We start from the raw sequence: 26,374 nt of genomic DNA on the forward strand, positions 1-26,374 counted from the left end.
TATTCCCTGTCCCAGAGCTATGGCATGCTTGTTGCCTTATTCTGCAGAGTCTTTTGCCAACTTTTGGCATTGCCTGGTTTCCTGATTAAATATAAAAATGTAAAGATTTTTCTAGATCTTTGGCATGCCCTACAAACTATCCTAGTTTAATACTAAAGCAGTGACTAATCAGGCAACTCTCATGAGGAACCTGTAATAGCTCTTACAAGGGTAACAAGGACAGTTTCCATAGCCATGTTTTGCCAAGCAAAATGTAAGCAACTCTGTTTTTTAGTCTTGCATAGCAAAAAAAGAGACAAAGACATGCATACAAAAGACAGGAAAGGTAAACCATGTCTTTTTCTCAAACAGATTGGCTCTACGATTAGCATGCAAAGTTTATTTTGCTTTATCATAGCACAGCTAATAGTAAAATTCTATTAATTGCTGGATGTTGTTTTGTTTGGCAAATCCAGGAAGCAGTTTACATGGCTACGCAGTGCTCTGGTTTGCAGTGCTTCTGAAATAGTATTATTGTAAGGGGCTAATACTGATTAGAGACAGTTCCCTGAGGAAGGAGGACCTTTTGATGACTGAGTCATTTCCTTTCTCTGTTCTGCTTCAGTGATACAGTGCTGCTCCTTGTATCATGGTACAGATACACTCTCCTTCTCTGGTAAGCAGTTCAGAACTTCATGCCTTGGCTGCAAAGGTTGGGCTATGGCTCTGGAGCAAACACCAAGGGAAACGCCTCATAAGACTAGATCTTCCCCACTCTTTCTAAATGCAGATTTGTTCATCAACTGAAGGATTCAGGGTTTTTTTTTTTTAAGTAATTGATTGGCAAAGGGGTCTTGTATGATTATCATTACTGCTATCACATAGCAGGGTTGTTCTTTGTCCTTCATATTAAAATGTAGAAAGTTAACTCTGACACTTTTGCTCATGGAACTGATTCCAGAAATCAGAAATAACTTTTTGATCTTCAGGTGATGGTGGGGAAACAGTCTGTTGAAATATACATTGCAAAGCTGGAAATACATTTTATTTTTCTTACTTCTAAGCTTCTGCTCTAGTGAATTGTGGCACTTTTCTATTTAATAGATAACATGTAACTAATATATATCTATGAAAGCTATACTCATAAGATTAAAATAAGTTACAAAAGAACTTCATAAAAACTAAGGTCTAAGACAAAAACTCAGAGTGGTTCTAAAGAGATTGAGTGATGAGAACCTGATGGAGGAGCCACTACATCCAGTTCCAAGCCCTTCTTGGAGTCATGCCAGCCAGGGTAAAAGATGATGAAGTCTTCCCTTCCCTTCCCTTCCCTTCCCTTCCCTTCCCTTCCCTTCCCTTCCCTTCCCTTCCCTTCCCTTCCCTTCCCTTCCCTTCCCTTCCCGTGATCTTTGACTCCTGGTGTCTGCCTGGACAAGTCCCCACAGTTTTCTTGTCAAGAAGTGGTTTGCCATGGCCTTCTTCCTAGGGCTGAGAGAAAGTAACTGACCCAAAGTCACCCAGCTGTCTTTGTGCCTAAGGCCAGACTAGAATTCACAGTCTCCCAGTTTCTAGTCCAGTGCCTTCAACCACTGCACCAAACTGGCTCTCTTTCCTTTTCATTATAGGAGCTATATAAGGCTAATGTAGCTTCTTTCTAGTTTTGGAACAATGAACACTTTTTCTTTCTCCCTAGTAATGGAGGAGCACATGAGGTAGATAAACAATGGCAACAAAGTTCCTTTTGCATTAGCAAAGAAGCCTCAATAGTGGATCTCTTTATCCTACTGTGGACCTCCACCCATGGAGAGAGCCATAACATTTGATGGTTATGGGGATAGCTTCCCAAGGACCATATGACTGGGCTTTTAGACTCCTTATCTGTTTCTTCCAATCTCCATATTATTCAAAATGAAAACAAAATCGATAAACTCAATAAAACAAAGACAAACAATTTCTATTTCTATATGCAAATTACAACAATAATGGAAATTTCTTTAACAATATTTTCAATATTTTAGATATTTCTAAGTGTCCATTGTCTTCTCTATCTGCTTTAGAGATGTCCAGCTAACTTATTTTAATACATTTTTAGAAGAACGTGGCTCTAGCACATGGCTGGCTGAGGAATTCTGAGAGTTGAAGCCTACACATCTTAAAGTTGCCAAGGTTGAGAAAGACTGCTCTAGCAGGAAGATTTATCTGGGCATTTTGCCTTTTGCAGATTTGATTATGTTGCATACAGTAGTGCTTTTGATTATGTATTATTAGGACTTACTGTTTAAGGAAATATAGTGAAGAAATAGTCAGCATATGAACTCTGATGTAAAAAGAACCAAGGGGAAATATTTATTAGATTACTTTTTGTTTTCCTTGTTAGTTTTATTTAAAATTTTTCATGGTGCTCAAAGCAAAAAACAAAGAAACCAAAAGAGCATTGCACAGTGTTAGAGTAAATAAAGGGAAAGGATTATCTCTTTATCTTAAAAAATACTGAAATTGACAGTAGTTTCTAGCTTTCACTACAAATAAGAGGTACCTGATTAAAAGTCAAGCTTAACTTAGCTTGTCTTTTCAAGCATTTGAACATAGATCAGATTCCCTCTGCAGCACATCTTGATCATCCTGAGTCTATTCCATAGCATGCACATCCTTAGAAGCCTATTATGCTTCCCCAGCAGGTTGTAAAATAGATTCCAGCTTGCTTTATGTGAGCCAAATGAAAATTACAGTCAATTCTACCAATCTTATGTGACAACATCCTTTCCAGAAGAGCTTATTTTATCAAGATGTTGTAAATACTATGCCCATTATCCATTGCTTCATAGTTTTCACACATTTTCTAAATGGGCCCTTTTAAATGACATTTAAGGCCAGCAAGGAAAGGCTATCATGTATAAACTAAGCCCAGATGTTTTAAAGTGCTTTCCCTCTGGAGGTGCAGTAATTGCTTTACGATTAGGCAGGAAGCTGTATCAGCATTATTGCTCTAAAGGAGCCAGTGTTATCAAAAGACAACACATCAGGGCTTGTCCTCACAGGAAGGCTATCGTGAGTAATCAACTGTGCTTTAATCCAATTGGTTATGGGACTCTTCATGTGGATGGTTTAGTGTTTAGGGAAAAACATCTGACTACCATCACCATGGAATATGAGGGGGAGGTACTAAGATCATACAAATATTATGAATTGCATCCAAATGATTTCTTACCACATTTCCAAATACGAACGCTTGAAAATGTAAAAGAAATATTAAGACATGATATTTAACTAGTGATTCTCAGTTGCTTTCAAAATGCAATGTATCAGATCAGGTGTAAAAGAGTAATAGATCTTAGTACTGTTAGAATGTTCTTAGATGATTTCTTCCAGTGACTTCAAATTATGAAACGGTGAATAAAAGCAAGATTCATACAGTAAATTAGAACTCTTTTTTTTAAATAGTTTTTTAAAAGATATATGAATATATATGTTAAAAAAAATGTTAAAAGATTTTTTATATATATAATAAATACATTCAAAGACAAAATATAGTAAATGTGAAAAAGAAAAAAAGAAAGGAAAAGAAGAGACAATGGAAAAAGGAAATAGCAAAAAGAAAAAGAACAGAACAGAACAGAAAATATGGAAAAATATATAAAAAAGTAGCTTCCAATCTTCCTATCAGCAGTTACACATACAATTCTAATCAAACCTCTCTCTCTAAGATTACATCATAATGCCTTTCTTTCTATAACTTATTCTTTCTAATCATCAAAACCATAAGTCACAAAATCATTTTGTTTTTTATGCAAAAAGTCCATAATGGGTTTCCAGTCATTAATGAATGTCAGTAATGACCTTTCTCTAATTAAGGGACTCAGTTTGGCCATCTCAGCAAGTTCTGTTAATTTCACCAACCATTCCTCCATGGTGGGTAATGCCAAATCTTTCCATCTTTATGTATATAATAATCTTGCCGCAGTAATCATGTACTGAAATAATCTTCCATGACTGTTTTCTAGCTGTGTATCCATCAGTCCTAAAAGGAAGAGTTCTGACTTCAATTGAATATTAATCTTTAAAATCCTCTGTATCAATGTGTGTATTTGAATCCAAATTTTTTTAGCTTTTTTACATGTCCACCAAGCATGATAGAATGTCCCTTCATGTTGTTCACATTACCAACATACATTTAGAATGCCTTTATACATTCTAGATACTTTCTCTGGCATCATGTACCAATGATACATAATTTTATAAAAAATCTTTTTAAGATCATAACATAATGTAAATTTCAAACCTTTTAACCACATATCTATTATCCATCTGTATATTATAACCAAAATTCTTAGCCCACTTTATCATACATTCTTTAATCTGTTCTTTTCCATTTCAAATTTCAATGAAAGTTTATACATTTTAGCAATTACATGTTCAACATCAGTACACAATTGCACTTCAAATTCTGTCTTACTTTGCTCCATACCATAAGTCTTTTTATCCATTTTAAATTTTTCTGATAACTGTAAATGGGAAAACCATTGATAACTATATCCTTCTGCCATTAGTTGCTCTCTTGATTTAATTTTATATTCCCCTTGGTGATTCTCCAATAATTCCTGGTACATTAACCATTTGTTTTTGCCTTTTGTTTCTCTTCTGTAAAATGTTTCTTGTGCTGAAATCCATGGAGGTGTTTTCAGGCACAGCCTGGACTTATATCTATTGCATATTCTCAATATGGCACATCTAATAAAATGGTTTTTAAAATCCACATTAACTTTAATTTTATTGTACCATAAATATCCATGCCATCGAAACCTCAGGTTGTGCTCTTCTAACTCTAAAAGTCTTTTGTTTCTCAGCAACACCCATTCTTTCATCCAAACCAAACAACAAGCTGGAAAATACAGTTTCAAATCCAGTAAACCCAATCCTCCTCTTTCCTTTGCATCTTGTAACACTTTATATTTAACTCATGGTTTTTCCCTTGCCATACAAATTTAGATATATCTTTTTGCATTGCTTGATTGGTACACTTGTTGTAAAAATAGGTATTGTCTGAAACAAAAACATCATTGTAGGCAAAACATTCATTTTTATCACAGAAATTCTGCCCAGCAGTGCCAGTTTTAATTTCTCCCATCTTAACATGTCCTCCTTAATTTTGTTCCATGTCTTAACATAGTTATTTTGAAGTAACATACAATTCATATTTGTCATAATAATGCCCAAGTATTTTACTTTTTCTCAATCTTAAAACCAGTTTTTTTCCATCAGTTCTATTTCATCTTCTATTTTCATATTTTTTGCTAACATCTTCATCTTCTGATTATTAATATTAAAACCTGCTAGCATACCAAAGTCCTTTAATTTTCCCATTAATCTTTATACTTCCTCTAACGGTTCCTCCAAAACTACCACAAGGTCATCAGCAAATGCCCTTAACTTATAAGTTTCTTTTTAAATCTTTATTCCCATGATTTTCTTGTCTTATGTCTCTATTCAGTACCTCAAGAACCAAAATGAACAAGAGAGGAGACAGCAGGCATCCTTGTGTCTTTTTGAATCTCACAAGGTTTCGTTAATTCTCCATTAACAATTATTTGTGCTTTCTGTGAGATATAAATCGATCTTACCCATTTAATAAAACTATCTCCAAAATTCATATCTTCCAGAACTCTAAACAAGAAGATCCAGTTCAAATGATCAAAGGCCTTCTCTTCATCTGAGAAGATCAATACAGCTTGCTTTTCACTGTGTTACTCCAAATACTCCAGAATATCCAACACATTTCTAATATTATCTCGTAATTGTCTTTTAGGTAAGAACCCACATTGATCTTCATGAATAAAGTTCTGTAAAATTGTTTTCAACCTTTCAGCCAAAATCACTGTAAACAACTTATAATCATTATTCAAATTGCTTGATAAGAGACTAAAACAGGAAAGGTACCCGGTCCAGATGATCTGACGGCCTCTTAGTATAAACGTTTTGAGGATGAAGTTTTATACCCTATACAACAAATGATGAATATTATTTTACAGAATGGAAAGATTCCTTGAAAGCTGGAAAGAGGTCAATACAGCATTAATATCTAAAGAGGCTCAGTCCTTTGTGGACTTTTTAAACTCTTCTTCCTTTTTTTTAATCTCATCCAACATCACTTGTATTCTCTTGCCTTTTCTTTTTAAATTCACTGTTAACGTTGTATGAAATATCTTCTTATAAAAGCTTTACTTGAATCCCAAATGTTCTTACTTCAGAAAAATAAGTATATTCTTTTTTGTCACCATTTTTACATCTTTATTTTTATATATATTTTATATATATTATTTATATTTCATGTAAATATTTTTATATTTTATATAAATATTTATATAAATATATTTATATGATTTATATTTTATACTGTATATAATTTATATTTTATATCTCCATATGTCAACAAGCTCTAAATTATCCATTAAATCAAAAAAAGCCTTTGGTAGTTTGTCTTGTGTCTTTTTAATATTTTTCTCAGAGGTTCTATCTTTTTGTGGGGAAACCACCCCATTCCAATATACATACGGTTAAACAATTCTGAAACATATGCATTTTATTTTTAAACCACAAAAACATGAAAAAAAGCACAGTATGAAGAGGGAGAATGGGGTGGGGAGGCAGTTATTGTTTGGAGGGAGAGTCCCCCTCCAAAAGGACATCGGGGAGATCTCCTTCAGGGGTTTCCTCTCTTCTTTGCCTCTTAGCTGCAGGCTCAGTTCTGAGGAAAAACCTGTCTAAAGTCCGTTGTTTTTTCCTGCGCTGCATAACCCACCAGAAATGAGAGAACACGTTGTCGTTCATCATGTTCAATGCTCTGGTTGTCACAGTTCTGTTGGGGTGGTGCTTCTCAATGAAATCCTGGCACTCATTCCATTTCGCCATGATGGATTTTATCGCATCACTGCTCACCTCCTCCCCCTCCTCCTCTTCCTCAGTGGAATGCTCTTCGCCAAGCGCTTTCTGTTGCTCACTCTGGAGCTGAGCAAGTTCTTCTGTGGTCAGCTCCTCCTTATGGTCCTCAACAAGCTCCTCTATGTCCGCATCATCCACAACCAGACCCATGCTCTTGCCCATGGACACAATCTCCTCCACTACCTCTGCATCAGACCCTTCAAACTCACGTTCAGCGACACATTCTGGCCACAGTTTCCTCCAGGCTGAGTTTAAGGTCCGGCAGGTGACATCTCCCCAGGCTTTGTCAATTAGGCTGATGCAGTGGAGGACATTGAAATGTTTTTTCCAAAATTCTTTGAGAGTCAAGGATGTTTCTTCGGTGACATTGAAACACCTGGTGAAGAGCGCCTTTGTGTACAACTTCTTAAAGTTGCAGATCACTTGCTGGTCCATGGGCTGCAGAAGAGGTGTCGTGTTGGGGGGGAGGAACTTGATCTTTATGAAGTCGTACTCGGTGTCCATGTCATCCACCAAGGCTGGAGGGTGTGCCAGGGCATTGTCCATCAGGAGAAGGCACCTTTCAGGCAGCTGGTTCTCAGACAGGTATTTTTTAACGCTGGGTGCGAACACCTCGTGCAGCCATTCCATGAACAACTGCCTTGTGACCCACGCTCTCGCATTGGCCCCCCACATGACAGGCAGTCTGGCCTTGCTCACATTGTGGTCCCTGAATGTACAAGGGGTCTGGGAATGGTACACGAGCAGCGGCTTAATCTTCAAGTCGCCGCTTGCGTTCGCACACAGCAAAAGGGTCAATCTGTCCTTCATGGGCTTGTGCTCTGGCAGTGCCTTTTCCTCCTGCGTGATGTAAGTTCTGTTTGGCATCTTCTTCCAGAAGAGCCCTGTCTCATCGCAGCTGAACACTTGCTGAGCAACATATCCTTCCGCCTTCATGAAGTCCTCAAAGTCTTTCTGGTAGGCTTCTGCAGCAGCCTTGTCAGAACTGGAAGCCTCACCATGTCTTGCCACACTGTGGATGCGACTTCTCTTGTGGAATTTCTCAAACCAGCCTCTGCTGGCTTTAAATTCCTCACTTGCTGCGCTGGTAGAGGGGTTTTTCCGCAGTAAATCACTGTGCAGTTTCCTGGCTTTTTCACAGTTGATAGCTTCACTCACGCTATCACCTGCCAGCTGTTTCTCATTCAGCCACACCAACAACAGCTTTTCCACCTCTTCCACCACTTGTGTCCTCTTCCTTGTTAAGATTGTCACTCCTTTTGCCACATCAGCTCCTCTGATGGCATCTTTATTCTTGAGAATAGTCGAGATGGTCGACTTCGCCATCTTGTACTCTGAGGCCAGATCAGTCACACGAATACCACAATCGTGCTTTTCTATAATGTCCTTCTTAAGTTCGATCATCACTTTTTTCTTCAAAGCCTTATTCTTGCCAAGCCTGCTCTGCATTTTCTTTGGAGCCATGCTGACAAGCACACCAAACACCTTCCAAAACCTTCCAAAACGCCACAAAACACACCACAAGCCTCACTGAACGTCTCCTTGCTACCGCGATCTCGCCCACAGGAAGCCGCGACCGCGTGGCAGCAGGGAAAATGGCCGCGGATCCAGTTCGTAAGTCGAGGCAAGTTCGTAAGTAGAGGTAAATTTTTGGTTCCGGAGCTGGTCATATCTCGAAATTTTCGTATGTAGGGGTGTTTGTAAGTAGAGGTACCACTGTAGTTGAGAATTCATATACAAAACTCCATTTCTTCTTTTCATTCCTGCTGTAATCAATTCTTCACCCAAATTTTTGTAACTCAAATATTTTATATCCTTTTTCCTAATATGCATTTCTTGTAAGTAAATCACATCTTATTTTAACTTTTTTAAAAAATGATTTTTTTTTCTCTTTTGAGGAGCATTTGCACCATTTATATTCTATGTTAAGCATTTATAATTCATAGTTACACCAAGATTTTAGAAAAAACATTATCTGTAGTGCCCAACATGTTAGCATCTTCAGTATCCTGATGTATCTGTTGTGGCATTTGTTTAGTCACATCTCTCACTGTCACTTCCATTTGTACTTCCTCCAATTCTTTGAATTTTCCCAGAAAATCTCTTGCTTTCTACAGAATTCAGTCTGAATCTCTGCTTTTTAAAAGTAAAAATCACCCCTTCCAACTTATCCCATCTAAATGGAATCTTTTTCTGATTGAGATTGTCAGAAAAAAAATACTATTTTCTCTTGTGCAGTATTGCAATTGGAATTTCCTTAAGCAGAAGTACAGCAGTACCTCTAGTTACGAACTTAATCCATTCCGTGACTCTGGTTGCAACTCGAGTTGGTCGCAAGTCGAGGTAAATTTTCCCATAAGGTTCAATGTAAATACGGTTAATCCGTTCCGCCCTCCGAATTTGGTCGCACCCTGAGGTAAATTTCCCCCATAAGGTTCAATGTAAATACGGCTAAACAGTTCTGAAACATATGCATTTTATTTTTAAACCTCAAAAGCCTTCCAAACGCCACAAAAGCCTTCCAAACGCCACAAAAACCTTCCAAACGCCACAAAACACACAAGCCTCACTGAATGTCTCCTTGCTACCGCGATCTCGCCCACAGGAAGCCGCGACTGCGTGGCAGCAGGGAAAATGGTCGTGGATCCGGTTCGTAAGTAGAGGCAAGTTCGTAAGTAGAGGTAAATTTTTGGGGCCGGAGCTGGTCGTATCTTGAAAATTTCGTAAGTAGGGGCGTTCATAAGTAGAGGAACCACTGTACATCTGTATTATCAATCCTCAGTCTAATATTAAAATGCTGCTGCAGAACTTGATCTCTAGTCTTCCTGACAAACTGCACAAGGAGTTGGAACATTTCTTAATTTTGCAAATCATGTATTGATCCTATAAACTTTATCAATCTCTGACTCTGTGTCACCTTCATCCTAGTCCAGAAAATTAGACAGGACTTAACAATCTTTTCTCTGACATCTTCCCCACGATCTTCTGGAATCACTCTAAATCTTAAACAAAATTCTTTTTCTTTCATCCCAGTAATGCCAAGTTATCCAAATCTTTCTCCATCTCTCTGTTTATAACTTCTGTCTTACTTTTTCAAACTTCCACTTTGTCATTAATTTGTTTTACATCTCCAGCCAATTGTCCTACAGATTCTTCAGTCTTCTTAACTTCTTTCTTTCCTTTTTTATCCCTCCAAATCTTCCTTCCATCTCCTTTTTTAAAAGCATCCAAACTATTGCCAACTATTCCAGTCATCCTCTTGCCAAATTCCTTAAAGATTTTTTGCAATAAATCTGGCATGATGCCCTTATCTGTAAGTTGTTCTAGTGAAGCTCTTCTTCCTTCTCCTACTTTTGCTGCTTTTCTTGTGGTTGCCATTGTAATATTTATGGCCAAAAGTAAAAGTATGTTAGTTACTAGGGTGAAAGTAAAAGGAAAATTTCTCCTTTTTTTTTTCCTGTTTTGCTTTTCCCTGTCTTTAATATTTTAGTCCCAATTAGCTCTCCGAAGCTACAGTCACACAGTCTGGCTCATATTACCGTCATCTTCTTATTTTGTAAAATCCACCAATTAGGTACTTATATTACTAATAAACAATCAGCATTCCCATGAAGGTCTCATCTGTTTGTCTAGTTAATTTTACTATATTCAAAGGCACTTTTGTCAAAAAAAAAATTATTATTCTGTTTTCTAAAAATTATTGTCCCCTTTATCTGTTTAAAACTTTCTTAAATCACAATCTTCTTAAGCTTTTTGCTTTTAAGTCAAAATCCTTTAAGATAGTATTTTTATTTCTCTTCTTAATTCCAAAAAGGCAACTTACCATGTGTCTTTATTCTTTCCTGCCAGTTGGAAGATGTGCCTTAAGTTGTAAATTAATTTTATCTGAAAGTGTTTAAGAAAGTGAGGCTTTTGCAGGTCAAGTGTCCATAAAGGCTGCACAGCAGTTTTGACCATAATGGTAATCCCTTGGCTCCCAAGTTGCTCAACCCATGATCAACTGCAAGAAATTCAATTCTTACAGTCTGCTTGTGAGGAGCAGCTATCCAGAGCATAAGTGGGTGATCTCTCAGTCTCTCCTTCTTCAGAGAGAATATTGTCAGCCAGAACTTGCCGTTCAGCCACTGATCTTCACCATGGTGCTGTCCCCACTCACAAAGACACTTGCAGGAATGTCTAACCCACCATAAGCACTTACCCAGAAGCCTCAGCTCTGCAGAACTCTCCAAGAGTCCCATTTTTCTTCTAAAACCATATAGGAAGGAACACAATGAGTTTTTAGTTGACCCAGAAGCAAATATGTTAAGCATACAAGGATTTCAATAGAAACAGCAGGATAGTGTATCTGCTGTTGATATATAACATATGTGGAGATCAGTCAGAATATAATGAAGATATGTGAGTGAAATTTATGAAAAACAACTGAAAAACTGGAATGATCTATATTGAAGTCACTGGAATTTTTACAAACACATAAGGGGAGAAGTGAAAGTGATGTTTCATTGGATCCATCTTTTAGTTCAAAAGAGAGACTAATCTAGTCTAGCTGGCTGGCAACTATTGAGAGTGTGTTTATATCAGACCCATTAGTAGCATGGTATTAATTAAATATATCTACCTGTTTAGAATAGACGCTCCAAAATGTACATTCTAAACTGAAGGATAAAATATTGGCAGTGTTACATGTGTCTTGAGTTATATATCTAAAAATAAAAATGTCTATTGCTCATCATTATGGAGGTCAAAGGGATATAAATTTAAAATGGATTCATTCTGAAAGAAACTATGTAGACAGATTGGGAAAACTGTCATTATTTTATTCCTTATGAAAATGGTTTAATGCTAGTAATAATACCACATAACATGATTTAAAGCAAGAATGAGTTAAAGCTGTTTGAACAGTACAGTTAGTCAGGTAAAGGTTTAATAGAATTATCCCTCAAGAAATTATATCCTCTGATTCTCTGGAATTTCTACAAACTGACTTTTCCCTCTTGCAAAAATGTTGCTGAAAAAAAAAATTAGGCATTTTCTTTCCTCTTTGCACCACAACATAGCCCTAACATATATTATGGATTGAATCCTTATTTAATTAGTGCTCACACATTGATATCAGTGAGACATATTTGTCATAACTTAAGTATTATTGATTTTGAATAGGTCTACTTACTTTTAATATTACTAAATCTGACTCTAACCCATTCTAAGTCAGGGTGATACTTTGTCTTTGTAATGTTAAGCCAGTTTAAAGTTTGAAAACAATACCAGTGCACCTTTTCGGTCTCACTACTCTCCAAGGCTCATAGGTAATTCTATTATGGGATTTATTTTATATTCTCAAGTGAGATGTGTAAACATAAACACAACTTTTCATAAATTAACTATGAACTTTGTAATATGGGAAATTCCTACTTAAATTCCTCTCAAGTTATAGCAGGACTGTTTACAGTGATATTATCTTCTGAATTTGGCTTTCAGCAAGACTGTAAATGTACTTTTCCCAATGGAATTTAAGGGGCAACCAATTGAAAATCCCTACCTTAGAAAACAGGCATAACAAAGACATTGCAAAATCGTGCTTTTCCTTCCCCCCACCCCCACAGAAAAGCTCCAAGGCAAGAAACAAGTCAAAGCAAACAAATATTCACCTGGTGCTTTTGTGTTTAACAGTTTTGTCTGCAATCTAGATTACACTCCAGTTGGAAAGTGAAATATGCAACACAGCCACAAAAATGCAGTCCCAGATTAAAAAACAAAAGACAAAGGATACTAATAGAAGCGAATATATGTAGCTCAGAGTTGAACTGTGAGTCCTTGGGGTTCTCTGAGCTCAGTTGTTTTCTTGCAAATGTTTTGTTACCCAGCTAGGTAACATCTTCAGTGCTACAATGGAGTGGAGTTTGCTCTTCTGTTTATATACAGTGGCTTGTCCTGCCAGTTGACTCAACTGAGAAACTGTCAACATCTTAGACCAAGCTAAATCCAAAAATGCAAGGGAATTCCCGGAAGCTTGGTATTCAGACAAGGTAGTCATCAACAGGCATGTAGAGATAAACAACGTCTACACACCATTCAAAAGAGACAATAAAAAGGAAACAAAAAACCAGAACATCTCCTCACCAGCAATCATCCCCCAGATAAGCAGAGATTAACACCAAGATTATCACCAGACATACAATCAAACAGTAAACAATACCCTAATCAACTACCAGGGGGGCGGGAACCCACCAACACTGGCAGGGCAAGCCACTGTATATAAACAGAAAAGCAAACCCCACACCATGTTAGCACTGAAGATGTTACTTAGCCGGGTAACAAAACCTTTGCAAGAAAACAACCAAGCTCAGAGAACCCCAAGGGGTCCACAGAAAAAGGATACTACAGACAAACTACCAAATGAATGAAAAGGCCAGCATAGAACCAATTAATATATCATGCAGATTCTCTATCACAAAGCTTTGGAAAGTTACATGCGTGTATGTTATTCATCTATTATCTAACTAGATTTTTATACCACCGAAAGATTCAGGTTACAAGAAGTCATACCATACCAGTTAATTTTAAGTTTGTTGACTGATACCAATTGTACACACAAAATGCGCTATTAAATTCCATGTCACAACATAACATTATCTCCGAAAGTGTAGTTTTCTCCAAAATTGAAGAAAGTGAAGGGAAATGAAGAGTGTAATTAAACAAAAATTATTACAAATATTGGACTTATTTGGTATTTTGTCAAACAAATTACTAGTCAGTGACTTCTTGGGAAATGCCTCTTTATGGAAACTTATATTTGAGAGTATTTTGAATATGAAGCCCATCAGAGCCTAGGGAAGGTGGCTTATCTAAAGAAGGAACTGAAGCTTGAAAAAATATAAGACAAACAGAGATGAGAGTTAAATTCATGGAGGCATCTTGAAATGCTGAGTTACCTCTGTGCATAGCAGATGTTGGTGTAAATATCACTGGCCAGGACTTCACAGCCAGCAGGCCTTATGCATCACTAGGGAACTGCTGGTGGAGCCCACTGTGTGTCCCACATCCTTATCCCAGGTAACCTACTGAGATGAAAGGGAAAACCAGAGAAGATCTCACACTTCAGATGTGATCCTTATATAATGAAAATGGCACTATTCTTTCAGGTGTGGTAAATATCAGGCTTACTGATATACAAAAAAATCTATAGGTTCTTAAGTGAATCCAGCTTCTCCCATTGACTTTGCTTGTCAGAAGCATCCTGGGAAGGTCACAAATGGCAATCATGTGACCCCAGCACACTGCAACCATTGTAAATACAATTTGGTCATTTAATGAATGGTTGTAAGTCAAAGACTACCTGTAATACAAAAAAATTATTGTATATTAGTTCAAGTATAGGGTGACAAATGTCAGATTAAATTGCTTTGTATTATAATGAAAATTAAGTGAATCTCTCTCCCATTCCCATTTTTAGGTCTTCATGCTTTTTGTTCAACAGCTAAAAAGTGGTTCTTAACCTGTGGGTTACAACCAGAACTGGATTGCTATGGCTTTTATGGTGGGTTGCCATGGTCCTGTTGATAAAGAGAAATTTCTTCTTCAGTGAGGGTACTATGCAAAAAGTTTAAAATATTTATGTAAAAAATATTCTCCTTGCTGACTGCAACTAGATAGTTAATTCATAACCAGCATAACTAATAGTGAGGAATTGTCAGATTTGTTCTCTAAAACATCTGGACAGTACCAGGTTGCCCACTTTGGGCTTTTATTTATCCTCGCATCTTTCAGGAAATTCCTGACCTGCCTTCCAGACACCACTTTTCTTCCAAGAATGAAGGAAGGCACAGTGGAAATAGTTGTACTGGACTTGACCATATCTTATAGGTAATGCTGGAGTTCTTAAAATTAAGGGAAATGAAAACTGAGTGTAGTGAAGTGCATATTTATTATTGTGAGCCGCCCAGAGTCACCCGCTGGGGGAGATGGGCGGCATACAAGTCTGAAAATAAATAAATATCTTGGATTTCAAGAAAGGAGATTTTATTAAAGCAGTGATAAATAGAATTCCATGGCAGGAGAATCTAGTGGGAAAAAAGATATTAAAACCACATACAAAAGAAATACCAAGAAGAAATGCTCAAAAAGAAAAAAAGGCAAACCATTCAAACAAGGAAAAGAATGAAGGTAGCAGAAGAAGCCAATGGGTCTGCACACAATGTTTGAATCCTGAAAATCAGGATACACATAGGAGAAAGAAAGCTGGGTAGATTACCAAGGAAGCATACAGGAAACTAAAGCTTAGAATTACCTAATGATGTTAAGAACAACTCAAAGGGCTTCAACAAAACTGTTCCTGTTTTGGCTCAATCTTGTCTTAGAAGAAGAAATGCATTCTACTGGGCAATTGTAAAGAAATGATTGGATTCTGTTGAATTTTAAATCAAGCTTAATAAAAATATAAATAGAGAACACCTACTGTACTGACCTTGATAGAGTATAAATTCTCTAGGCCCAGATAGATTTGCCTCCTAGAAAACTGAAAGAACTATCCATTATCTCTGGAAAATCCTAGAAAATAGGTAAATATAAGCTAACTGGAGAAGGACAAATGTCCATTATCTTCAAAAAGGAGGAAAAGGAAATTTCAAAGTATTTTAGATCCCATCAGTTTCATATCCTGAAAAAATTCTAGACATATCATAAAGCAACTGATCTCTAAACACCATGAAAAAATGTATAATTTCTACGAGCCAGCATGAATTTGTCAGCAACAAAACCTGTTAGACTAATCTTTCATTTTTTAGTGGGATAACTTCCTTAGTAGATAAATGGAAAAGCCATGAACGTAATCAGTATTCAGTGGATCCACACCTGGCTTGAAAACAATTTCTAAAGTGTGATCATCACTGGTTCCTCATCAAGCTAGAGTGAGGTCTTAAGGAGATGTTCCAGGCTTCATCCTGAACTCTTCATTAATGGTCTGAAGAAGTGGGAAATGCTTATAAAAATGTTGATGACAGACATTTAGGTGAAATGGCTTCTATTTTAGAATACAGAAACAGATTAAAAATTATCTTAAGGGGTTAGAAAAATGGACTGAAAAAAATAGATTGAAAATTAATAAGACAAATGCAACTACCTTCACTTACAAAAAAGAAATTATATGTATAGGTATAGTGTGGGGAATATCTGACTTGGTAATAGCACATGTGAAAAGTTTTAGATGGATATGAGTCATGCAATTTTAGGCTGCATCAACAGAAATATAATTTGTACATAAATTACAGACGGTAATCACAGAAGATCTGCATTTGTCAGACCACATGTTGAATCTTGTGTACAGTTCTGAGTCCCAAATTTTCAAGAAAGATACAAAGAAACTGAAACAGGTGTGGAGAAGTACAGTGAAGATGATTCAAGGATTTTAACTTAAGTCCTGCAGTCTGAAGAAAGATTGAAGGAATAGTGTATGCTTAGCCTTGAAAAGAGCAGGGATATATTAGCAACTCTTCACATAACTGAAATGATGTCACACAGATGACTGGGGATGGAACAGTATGATAGCACTTTTCAAGTACCTGAAGGGGTGTCTTAAGGAAGATGCAGGACTTGGAACATGGTCTTAAGATACAGAAAATCAGATTCCAGATGAATGTAAGAAATATCTCCTAAAGTAAGAGCAGTTTAATAGTGGAACCAGTTACTAAAGAAAGTAGTGCATACCTCTTCACCGGATGTGCTCAAGCAGAGATTGGACAACCATCCGGTTGAGGATGCTCTCATCTGTATAACTATACTGAGCAGGGGATTGGATTCAAAGACCTAAATGGTTCCTTCAGTCTCTGATTCTAAAGCATAGTTGTGTTATGTTACACTCCAATTGCCCAATAGCATTTTATGACATATTCAGGATTGAAGCAACTGAAAAGTTGCTACCATGAGGATGACTGCAGAATTCATCACTGCACTAGCCCAGGTCACACAGTATGTTCTCTGAGTACATTTTGAAAGACAACGGGGATGTATCATGTAGAAAAAATTGTAAATACCTGATCCAGTTCCAGCTGGATGATTCAGATGTTGTCTGCACACATTTTCTTTAGTGCAACACTGCATTTGTTGTACAGGCTCAAGTCTGTGTTGACAATGGAAAGAACATATGGACACCATCTGAAGCTTGAAGAAGCTACTGTGTGTTTCTGCCCTGAATTCTTGTGAGGTATCAAGATTCCAGCCCAGTTCTTACATGCATAAGCATCACATAACTCATCCTCACTTGATCACTGAACACTTGGGTTTGTGCTTGAAATGTTGCTGGTAAATAGATAATCCCAGTTCATAATACATAGCTGAACATATTGAGGGAAATAGTTACACCTTGCCATATATTCTTCAGCTCCTGCATTTCCCAGAATCAGGTTTCCAGAATCACAGCTCCTCCTTCACTATGATGAATACTTGGAGTCTAATTGTTCAGTGAAAAATATTGCTCAGTGACTGCATAAACAATTTTAATTGGCTCAGGAGCCCAAAATGTGCTTTTTTTGTTTGGCTGCCAAGGCTGCTTTCTCACTCACTAATTATGCTGAGCTCCAGCTTTTAGCAAAAACAGGAAATAAAACATCCATTACTCAAATGACAACTTCTCACCCAGCCTGCATTTCAACATCCATTGTGTAATTTCCTACTCTCATGCTCAGTTAAGAGCTAAACATATTTTTAGATCAAGTTGCCCCCATTTTGCAAGAGCCATGCCACAGTTTATGCTGCCCAGTAGTAGACTGCAGTGCTTGCAAATTTAGAAACACTCTAAAGAGTTTTGCTGTACACCAGGCATGCATCCATGCCACAGAAGTCATTATCTCTCCGTTCTGTTCCTGCTGCCTACCTGCTTTTTAATAAATAAGCACAGGATTCATTTCACCCTCTAGGGAAGACAACATGTAAAATTGCCCATTGGGATTGCCAGTCCGTATCCTTCAGGGATAACTTCTTTCTGTCCTTCTCAACAAATGGTCACTGTAAGCATCAGTTTTTCTCAAAACAATGCCCCCCTCAATTTGCTCCGTTTTATCTAGCAGCAAAGAAGTAGATTATCAACTGTTTTACACAGATATAATCAGACAATTGTTCTCAAGGGAAGTCTTTGCTTTTGAAGTGAGAGCTTAGAACAGGAAGGAAGCAAGAAAGAAAACAGCAGTGACCTCTTAGAAATGGACAGAGGCCTGAGGAGTTTAGATAGATCTTCTCCTCTCTTGTAGCAAAGAGTAGATGGCTGCAAGAAGGAGAAAATGGCATAGCAGAACTCTTAGTCACTTTGAGCAGCTGATCTGAACTTTGTAGTGGAGACTATTGTATGATAATTCTAGCATTTCAATGTAGAATCTGACACAACTGCACAACTGTTTCAATGTTCTTTTTTTGGCTCTACAACTAAATTATATTTTTTAAAACCTGCACTGGTTGCTTATGCATAAGAGCCAGTGTGGGTGGTAATTAAGGAGAGCAGCAGAGAAACCCAGGTTTTAGTCTTCCTTTAGGCATGGAAACCAGCTGGATAATCTTGGGCCATTTTCTTTCAGCCCAAATCAGTGTTAGGCTCTGTGACAAGCCAGCTGAAAAATAAAACGGCTTGTCGCATCTTGGACCATAGCTTCACTTTAAGAACTGCAGGGACCCAGCTATCAAACAGAACAACCCTAGGAAGAACAGCAGTACAATAACTGGTTTATACATACGAGGTACCTGTGCTTCAACATAGATGTTCATGTCTTAAGCTTTTCCTTAACTGCACTGACAGTATGATATTGTTGCCAAGACATCAACAGTATGTCTTGGCAATCCAGTATTTCCCCTTAATCACATGGCAGAGGCCTTATTTAACTCCCATCCCAGACTTTAACCGGTCTTCTGTTCTCACTTAGTTTTCCAAATTAAAAAAAATATTTTATTTTTCCTGTTTAGACAGATAGGATCCTGCCACAGCTACAGCGTATATAAAATCTAGGCCAGTTTGCAGCCTCTTTTTTGAGACAAGTAGGTCAGGTGACCTACCTCTGGGTGTTGCCCCAGGGTGTATCCTGAGGAGGGGGTCACACCTCCTTCTTTCCAGCTACTGGTAAGCATCTGTCAATCATCTCTTCTCTTTTGACCTATTTCCTCTTAGTCAGGATTAGGTCCTAAATTCTTTCCCTCTTTTTAAACTGCTAGTATATTTAGTTGCATATAAATATTATCATCCTGCATACCAACGTGGGAGATATTTAGCAATGTGGTATAGGTAGCATGTGGTATAGACTTAAGAAACAAGAGAAGAAAGTTAAATATTTCCAAATGCCCAAAACCTTTTTGTCCATTTCAAAATTTCTTCATAAGACAATTTAGGACACTTCCAGACATTTATGTTAAAGTGCTACCCACCAGTCCTTGAGCCAGCAGAAAAGGATGCCAGAATCAGTTGTATTGTCCCCATTGCTGATCTCTAGTTTGCTACACTAGGAAGGCTGGCAAGTGGTGTGGTCTAAATTAAGGCAGGTAATTGGTGGATTCCCCTGGCTTTGTTTCCCTTTCCATCAAGCATTCTCATTAATGTGTGATAGGATGGGGATGGGGGACTGTAGACAGATGGACGTACCTTAGTTCTCTGGGCTTGGGGGGATTAATACCAAGGTATAGTATGGGCTTCTGCAAATACTTTATACAAAATAGCGATAAAGAGCCAAGAATGTAACTATCCAACAGCCACTAAAACCAATCACATATTTGACTTGGAGAATACTGAAATCATATTCAATGAACAAAAAAGCCAGAGAACTCCTAGAAGCCTAATGCTCACATAAACGAGCATTAACAGATCCATTGAGCTAAATACCATCCTCCATCACCCAACCAGCTGCCTGATCAAGAACAAAGAAAGAGGATCAATCACAAAGGAGACAAAGGACTCCTAGAACAAATTGATTGAACCTCACAAAAAATCCAGTCACCAACCAAGCTCCTGAGTTCAAATCTGATACAGACTACAAATATCACAAAGCAAACCTTACTTCTGAACCATTGGATTGAGGGCGGCTGATTAGAGAACCTGGCCTTTAACCTTACACACACACACACACACACTCAAACATACAGAGAATAAATTTATTAATTTATGTTCCAGTCTTTTAAAAATCAATAAACCATGAATATTTTTTAAAATTGCAAAACTGTTCTAGAGTTTTGGAAGTAATACATATAGTTCTTCCAGATGGACATAAAACACATATAGCTTTTTGGGTGCCTGCTTTTTCAAGGCAGTCAGAACATTTCTTCCACGCTTAAAATCTAAGGGCACCTAACTTTTGACAGTACAAACTTCCATGCCATGCCAATGTGTAAATATCTAGGTGAAAGCACTCATGAGATGCTGTTTCCCACAGTATAAAATGTAACTGCAAAGTTGTATTGGCCAAGGCTGTAACCAGTATCTAAAAACAGTTCTTGAGTGTTTTATCTTTGTTGCATGATAGCAACTACATGATTTATTTATTTTTTTTGGATAAACTTATAATAATACACCATTGTATAAGGACAAGGAAATACTTTCTCTGCAATTTTTCTTATGCTGTTATTGGAAGAATCTGGAATTGTCATGACTTAGTACTGTATGCATAATACACTATGCATACATACACACATATTTATGTGTGTGTGTGTGTGTGTGTGTACACAATCTGTTGACAGTAGAACACCTTGGCTCCTCCAAGCATTATTTTGCTCCTTCTTTTACTACTTTTGCCAGCAGGAAAAAAAATCTGTTAGGAATTCTGGAGAAAAGAAGCCTAGGATAATAGGCAGAAGGGCCTTAGAATTAGATTGTAGCCAGAAATCAGAGATCTTGTCAACTGAATGCTGGGAGGTGACAAACGATGAAGGTACGGTATGGATGTAAAGGTGAGTCTGTGTACATTCAAAAGAAGTCTGTGCTTTCCTTGAAGACTTTATATTGAGCATGCATAGCTCTTATATTAGCTGAGATATTAGACACCTTATGTGTGGACAGTTGCAATGTGCTGTATGTGGGACTGCCTTGAGGTCTATTGAGAGTGAGACAGTGTGGGCAGTAATGGGCATATTACAGTATGCCCACATGATACCATCCTCCACGAATTGTGCTGGTTGCCAGTTTCTGGGTGCAATTCAAAGTCCTGGTTACCACTTATAAACCCCTTCATGGCAGAAGACTGGCTATTTGAGGCACCACCGACCTCCAATAGATTGTGCAGAGTGAGTATGTTTCAGGTCCCTTCAATTAAACGTCATCTATTCAAACCTAGGAACTGTGCCTTCTCTGTTGCGGCACCTGCCCTCTGGAAGAGCATCCCTCAGAGATTTGCATGACTGCATCTTGATGAAGCTCAATAAGTCTTTGAAACCCTGGCTGTTCCCCCAGGCTTTGGGTTAGGATGGGTGTTGAGCCCCTGTAGAACTCTATCTTTTAGATTAGATTTTTTTTTCCTAGACACCCTTGTTTTATTGTTCTAGTGTTCATTGCTTTTAATGTCATAAGCTGTCCAGAGTTTCATGGAGTTGGGCAGCCTCTATGTCACATACAACACATACTTACACACATACTGCCATTATAGTTCACCCCCACTTCAAATAATTGCTCTGTTTTTAATTGCAGATCATATCTAACCAGCTAAGTGTATATACATTGTATTAGGTACTTTTAGGTAAGAAGTCTTTCTATGCATTCTTACTACATAGTCCCTAGGTTAAGAACACACGGGTTACAGACAACCCATAGTTAAGAATGGAGCCTATTGTAGCAGATTCAAGTTAAATACACAATGATTCCAATTAAATACACAATGGTTCAAGTTCATTACACAATACTACTTATACGGTATTATACAATAATACTGTTCTGGCTCACATACAAATTCAACTTAAGGACAGACCTTGGGAACGGAACTTGTTCTTAAGCTGGGGACTACCTGTACCTAGAATAAAACTAACAGTTCTAGAAGGCAAAAAGCAAAATGCATCCAAGGGTGTACAGGCTGAAAGTTCTGGGATATTTCATTTGTGGTGCACTAGAGCCCTGAAGTTCACAAGCTGCAATCTTTGTAAAACTGTGCCTTATAAATCCTTTCACACAAAAATCTATTTTCTAATATTTCACAATCTAATGGGGGAGGGGATATCCTTGTTTTCACTATTGCTAAATCACTGGGAGTTGGACATCCTTGCTGAATTCCTGCAAATTGCCCAGGGAGCTATCAGCAGATCCTATTCAACCTTCTGCCCTAGTCAAGTTTGCCTTCTATGGATTACACTGTTTGAAAGCTTGATGCTTTCTTTCTCCTGTATTTAAGTATGCATTATCTTAAACAAGGTACAAAGCTTTGTGCCTGCAGCAATACTTTTTTGTCTCCTGAGCCTCATCCTCCACACCCAATCAAAACTTCTGCAAGGGATATTGTGCTATGGAGATTTGTAGATGTATCCTACAAAGGCTAAAATGCATTTCTGATCCTCTTCACTTAGTTGTGTGGAAAAAACTTTTATCAAGGTGGAGCCTGTTCATGTCCATGACAATTTGGATAAGCTGTACGGAGGAAAAGAGATCTTTCCAACTCCTGATTGAGTGTGGCTGATGAGCTGAGCTCAACCCTGGCAAATTATTTTCCCATAGCCATTTTTTTTCATCACGACATTTTGTGATCTTTCCAGAATTAGTTATAGTTTCATAACAGATTCAGAAAAAAAAGCATGCAATCTGAAAGTACACCTTACATTCAGTTCCCCAGGTCTTGGGGGAGGGTGGATGGAACCCCTTGTCGGATGTATCTAACAATTATGTCTGGGTGTTGGTTGTCCAGATTTGCCATCTTATTTATGTATTCTATTGTATTTTTCTTTATCTTACTGTATATTATCTTCTTGTTCTTATATTATGAGCTGCCCAGAGTCAGTTTGGAGTTGGGCAGCATTTCCACTGCCAACATTAATTCTCCTTCTCCATTCTCCTTGGACTGCTCTCCATTATGCAGTGCGAGATTTCTACCCCTCTGTTTCCCAAACCAACTTTCCACTCACCCACCACTTTCATGGAGTGACCAAGGAGGTGAGGACAGATAAATCTGCCACATTCAAAGACAGGGCGGGGAGAGGTTATCAGTTGTTTTAAATAAAAATTATCTTTCAACTTGAGCTCGACTTCTTTTCTTGGCAGCTATAAGGAAGTGGTTTCCCACAACCTTTTTCCAAGATGTATTTTGACTTCCCAGTCTAGCCTATGGACCTGGTATTTCCAAGCAAGTACTAATCAGGTCTTACCAGGAATAATTTGTTCTTTAAGAAAGCAAGAAAATTCTAAGTCAAGTTCTTGTGCAAATCAACGTGCAGGAAGATAGCAAGTACGCAGAAAATCAACAACAAATCACCAAGAAAAGATAAAACTAGCACCTAGATTTAAGATTAGTTACATAGTTTCAGCTATAAACTATGAGCTTAATAATTCTAATCTTGTACTCAGGCTGGATAACAATAAAGAAACCAGCAGTCCTTTCTGAGCTGTGAAAAAAATCTTCAGGAATGCCGGAGCTCTTTGTTCTTCTAAAACAAAGTTAGAATGTTAGAAACACAAAAAGATTGGGGAACATCTCTTTGACACTGTATGAATTTCTTGATGTATGATTGATCTATTTTTCTTATGATGACTCTGGATTTTTAATTTCACAGAATCATGCAATCATAAAGGTGGAAAGGGCCATTTAAGTCATCAAGTCCAACCTCCAACTCAGTGCAAAAGTCCAAATTAAAGCATCCCCAACAGATGTCTCACCTTCTTTTGAACACATTCAGTGAAAGGAAGCCCACCACCTCTTTGGGTAATTGATTGCACTGCTGAACTGCTTTATTGAGTCTTTCCTACAGTGTGGAGCCTAGAATTGGACATAATAATCAAGGTGAGGACTAGCAATAAAGAGTAAAGTAGAACTAAATATTCCTATAATTTGGAAACTATACTTAGGCTGATGGACTCTAAAACTATGTTCACTTTTTTTTTTTTGCAACCACATCACACAGCTAACTCACTGGAAATATTATTCTAAACATTTTTCAATATTATGTCAAGCCAATATCTCCATCCTATATTTGAGTTTGATTTCTGTTTTCTAAGTGAGGAATTTTCTATTTGTTTCTGTTAAATTTCATTCTGTTATCTTAATCCAATTCTCTAACCTACTAAAATCATGTTCATTTTTATTTTTGTTTGTTTTATTTTTCTCTGCTAGGATATGTGCTGACTCATTCAATGTTGAGTCATCTGCAGACTTGATCAGCATCCTCTCCACTTCTTCATCCAAGTCATTAATAAAAATGTTGAGCATATGATCCAGGACTGAATCTTGTAGTATCTCACTGGAATACTTAAATCCCAGGTACTTATGTCAAATTGTTCTGTATTTGTCTGGGTCTTTACTTTTCAAAAGTGCAATCAACATTTGTCATCCTCAAGTAATCTGGCACTTTACCTATTATTTAGGATTTCTCCAGGGGAAGACAGAAAGATTTGGCCAGACCATCAGCAAGTTAGTTTGGTACCTTTGAAAGCAACTCATCTGGCCCTGGAACTGTACATTCATTTAAAGGAAAGTGGCGCTCCTTGACCAAATTTATTATAATCATTGACTAATGATTTATACAAATCTAAAATTATAAAGTACCAAGGAAATTAAGAATCAAATGAAAAAGTAAAATACAGCAGATCTGTGAAGTGCATAAAAAGAGTTCAGCTGCAGTCCTTACAATACTAAAAAGAGAATAAGATAAAATTAAAAAGAAAGTGTTAACAATAGCATATTAATAAAGTAATATTAAGTGCTAAATTAAGAACTTGCAAAATATTAGTATGTTGACCTCCCGGAGAGTTGGAAGTGACAGTGAACTTCCATAAAATCAAGAAAAATAAATCAATGTGTGTGTAGTTAGTTAGAATTTGAAAGGATTTGTCTCTATACTGGTGTAGGCTTTCACAACTGGCATCAATCAAATGGCGATGAGCTTCTGAGCTAAATGGCCATGGTCTAATTTCTTGGTATCCTGAAATCACCATTTGATTGGTCTCAACTTCGAGTGCAGACAGTCAGTGATTGTGGTAGTAATATAATTTAATAATCAATAACAATCATAGCATTTTGTTCCACACCTAGTTTGCCTGCCTTCTCCAAAATAAAATGGAAATTTTCAGTCAGTGTGTCTGGGAAAATATTAGGTATCAAAATATACATGAATCAACACATCTGATCTCCTCTGTAACAGCCACAAACAAATCTGGATTCAATTATTGTACCTTTATTGTACCTTTATGTCCACAGATATTCACAAGTTGATCCTAACAGTGATATTATCTTCATAATTATTTCCCTCTTTTGTTTGTATGGCCATGTTAACAAATGCAAGGCCAACAATTGCAGTATAAAGTTACAAAATAGAACATAGCATCTTAAGCATGTCTTTATGTTGCTTTTACTGCTGTTTTTATTCCCAAGCTATTTTTTTAAAAAATGCTGTTAGCAGCCTTGCAAACTCAATTTGTGGCAAGTAGTCTAATAATAAATACAGTAACTAACTGACTAGGCTAAAGATCTCTTGGTGACATGAGACTAACCCTAACTGTTCAAGGAAAAAAGAGGAATCTCATGGGTGGACTACATTGTGCTATTTTGGTTATACTTACATTGGATTTATCTGATTTATGTTTTTAATCCTATATTTTAAACCTTCCAGAGTCTCGGGAATTGGATGGTACATACATTTATGTAATTGTTAAATAGACAGCCTTCTCTCCATTTAAGCTTATTGTGAGATCAGGGCCATAAAGCTGAAATTAAATTTGAGCATATTATTTGGAAAATAACAGGCCTGTTATACCTAATGACTTACACGCAGTCTTTGGACAAATAAGACTCTCTTCTTTTTCTAAATATAGTATTTGTCTTGATTTGCATGAACTACATTTCTTCCAGATTTGTATAATACATTCTGTCTTGGGGTTGTATTTATTTATTTGTTAATTTTCTATCCTGCCCTTCCTTCAAGAATTCAAGGTAAAGTGCGTTGCCCTCTTCTCATTTTTCCCTGCAATAATCATATCAGGCAGGTTGGGCTGAGAGAGAAGGGTTGGCCCAAAGCTGCCCAGCTAGCATCTATGGTTCAGGATGCACATGAACCTGGGTCTCCCCATTCCTAGTCCAATGCCATAACCACTGACTCTTAATTTATAATAATGTGATAAGATAAGATAAGATAAGATAAGATAAGATAAGATAAGATAAGATAAGATAAGATAAGATAAGGTAAGGTAAGGTAAGGTAAGGTAAGGTAAGGTAAGGTAAGGTAAGGTAAGGTAAGGTAAGGTAAGGTAAGGTAAGATAGCATAGCATAGCATAGCATAGCATAGCATAGCATAGCATAGCATAAAACATAA

General features: G+C 37.3%; 1 long non-coding RNA gene across 1 annotated transcript in view; it reads left to right on the forward strand.

Annotated features, from left to right (window-relative positions):
* The first annotated feature begins 19,684 nt into the window (after nt 1-19,684).
* LOC148214960 (uncharacterized) overlaps nt 19,685-26,374 on the forward strand; it is a 29,422-nt gene continuing 22,732 nt past the window's right edge. Inside the window, exons 1-3 of the long non-coding RNA XR_015796891.1 lie at nt 19,685-23,005; nt 23,623-23,849; nt 24,180-24,326. This is a non-coding gene — a long non-coding RNA (uncharacterized LOC148214960). The remainder of the gene's footprint in view (nt 23,006-23,622; nt 23,850-24,179; nt 24,327-26,374) is intronic.

This window comes from Python bivittatus, unplaced genomic scaffold (genome assembly GCF_059951505.1).
Source record: "Python bivittatus isolate LINGU-HERP-01145 unplaced genomic scaffold, Pbiv_v1 ctg000480_np1212, whole genome shotgun sequence".
Classification (NCBI taxonomy): Eukaryota; Metazoa; Chordata; class Lepidosauria; order Squamata; family Pythonidae; genus Python; species Python bivittatus.